The 2934-nt window shown below is 32.0% G+C and overlaps 1 non-coding gene across 1 annotated transcript; it reads right to left on the reverse strand.

Moving 5' to 3' along the window:
- Positions 1-2101: 2101 nt before the first annotated feature.
- On the reverse strand, positions 2102-2209 carry LOC112798574 (small nucleolar RNA R71). Its single transcript, XR_003200182.1, has one exon. It is a non-coding gene; the product is annotated as a small nucleolar RNA R71 (small nucleolar RNA).
- Between the last annotated feature and the right edge of the window lie 725 nt (positions 2210-2934).

Genomic DNA, 2934 nt, shown 5'->3' on the forward strand with positions numbered 1-2934 from the left:
ATTCACGTTTGAGAGCGCTACCAAGTTTTTGGCGCCATTGTTGATGATCACAATTTCATGCACCAAGTTTTTGGCGCCGTTGCCGGGGATCGTTCGAGTTTGGACAACTAATGGTTCATCTTGTTGCTCAGATTAGGTAATTTTCTTTTCAAAAAGTTTTCAAAAATCTTTCAAAATAAAAAAATTTTCTTTGTTTTCGTTTTTCTAAAAATTATTTTTGAAAAATCATAAAATCATAAAAAACAAAAATATTTTTGTGTTTCTTGTTTGAGTCTTGAGTTGATTTTTATATTTGGTGTCAATTGCATGTTTTTAAAAAATTTATGCATTTTTCGAAAATTCATGCATGTGTTCTTCATGATCTTCAAGTTGTTCTTGACAAGTCTTCTTGTTTCATCTTCATATTTTCTTGTTTTGTATTATTTGTTGTTTTTCATATGTATTTTTGCATTCATAGTGTCTAAGCATTGAAAATTTCAAAGTTTGGTGTCTTGCATGTTTTTCTTTTTTTGAAAATTTTTCAAAAATAAGTCTTGATGTTCATCTTGATCTTCAAAGTGTTCTTGGTGTTCATCTTGACATTCATAGTGTTCTTGCATGCATCATGTGTTTTGATTTATAATTTTCATGTTGTGAGTCATTTTTTTGTATTTTTCTCTCTCCTCATTAAAAATTCAAAAATAAAAAATATCTTTTCCTTATTTTGCTCATAATTTTTCAAAAATTTGAGTTGACTTAGTTAAAATTTTTTAAAACTTAACTATTTCTTATAGTCAAGTCAAATTTTCAATTTTAAAAATCCTATCTTTTCAAAACTTTTTCAAAAATCAAATCTTTTTCATTTTTCATCTATGATTTTCGAAAATTTAAAATTATTTTTCAAAATCTTTTTCTTATCTTTATTTCATGATTTTCAAAAACTTTACTAACAATTAATGTGATTGATTCAAAAATTTGAAGTTTGTTATTTTCTTGTTAAGAAAGGTTCAATCTTTAAATTCTAGAATCATATCTTTTAGTTTCTTGTTAGTCAAGTAATCAATTTTAATTTTAAAAAATCAAATCTTTTCCAAAATATCTTTTTCAATCATATCTTTTTCAAAATAAATTTCAAAATCTTTTCTAACTTATTATCTTTTCAAAATTGATTTTCAAATCATTTTCAACTAACTAATTAACTTTTTGTTTATTTCTTATTTTTTTCAAAGCCACCTAACTAATTTTATCTCTCTAATTTTTTAAAATTTCCTCCCTCTTTTTCAAAATTCTTTTAATTAACTAATTGTTTCAAATTTTAATTTTAATTTTATTTCTTCTCTCAATTTTCAAAAATCACTAACTATTTTTCAAATCAATTTTTGAATTTCTCCCTCTCTCATCTTCTTCTATTTATTTATTTAAATACTAACACTCTTCTCTTCATCTTAAAATTCGAACCCTCTTTTCCTCTCTGAGTTCGAATTTTCCTCTTTTCCTTCTTCTATTCTTTTCTTCTTCTACTAACATAAAGGAATCTCTCTAATATGGTAAAGAGGATCCCTGTTATTATTTTCTGTTCCCTTCTTTTTCATATGAGCAGGAGCAAGGACAAGAATATTCTTGTTAAAGCAGATCCTGAACCTGAAAGGACTCTGAAGAGGAAACTAAGAGAAGCTAAATTACAACAATCCAGAGACAACCTTATAGAAATTTTCGAAAAGGAAGAGGAGATGGCAGCCGAAAATAATAATGCAAGGAGGATGCTTGGTGATTATACTACACCTACTTTCAAATTTGATGGAAGAAGCATCTCAATCCCTGCCATTGGAGCAAAAATTTTGAGCTGAAACATCAACTAGTTGCTCTAATGCAACAGAACTGCAAGTTCCATGGACTTTCATCAGAAGATCCCTACCAATTTTTAACTGAGTTTTTGCAGATCTGCGAGACTGTTAAGACTAATGGAGTAGATCCTGAAGTCTACAGGCTCATGCTTTTCCCTTTTGCTGTAAAAGACAGAGCTAGAACATGGTTGGACTCACAACCTAAAGATAGCCTGGTCTCTTGGGATAAGCTGGTCACAGCCTTCTTGGCTAAGTTCTTTCCTCCTTAAAATCTGAGCAAGCTTAGAGTGGATGTTCAGACCTTCAAACAAAAAGATGGTGAATCCCTCTATGAAGCTTGGGAAAGATACAAGCAGGTGACCAAAAGGTGTCCTTCTGACATGCTTTCAGAGTGGACCATTTTAGATATATTCTATTATGGTCTATCTGAGTTCTCCAAGATGTCATTGGACCATTCTGCAGGTGGATCCATTCACCTAAAGAAAATGCCTGTAGAAGCTCAAGAACTCATTGACATAGTTGCAAATAACCAATTCATGTACACTTCTAAGATGAAATCTGTGAGTAATGGGATGCCTCAGAGGAAGGGAGTTCTTGAAATTGATGCTCTGAATGCCATATTGGCTCAGAACAAAATGTTGACTCAGCAAGTCAACATGATTTCTCAAAGTCTGAATGGATGGCAAAATGCGTCCAACAGTACTAAAGAGGCATCTTCTGAAGAAGAAGCATATGATCCTGAGAACCCTACAATGGCAGAGGTAAATTACATGGGTGAATCCTATCGGAACACCTATAACTCCTCATGGAGAAATCATCCAAATTTCTCATGGAAGGATCAACAAAAGCCCCAACAAGGCTTTAATAATGGTGGAAGAAATAGGCTTAGCAATAACAAGCCTTTTCCATCATCTTCTCAGCAACAGACAAAGCATTCTGAGCAGAGCTCCTCTAGCTTAGCAAACATAGTCTCTGATCTGTCTAAGGCTATTTTAAGTTTCATGAGTGAAACAAGGTCATCCATCATAAATTTGGAGGCACAAGTGGGCCAGCTGAGTAAGAAAATCACTGAAACTCCTCCTAGTACTCTCCCAAGCAATACTGAAGAGAA

This window comes from Arachis hypogaea, chromosome 4 (genome assembly GCF_003086295.3).
Source record: "Arachis hypogaea cultivar Tifrunner chromosome 4, arahy.Tifrunner.gnm2.J5K5, whole genome shotgun sequence".
In the NCBI taxonomy this organism is placed as follows: Eukaryota; Viridiplantae; Streptophyta; class Magnoliopsida; order Fabales; family Fabaceae; genus Arachis; species Arachis hypogaea.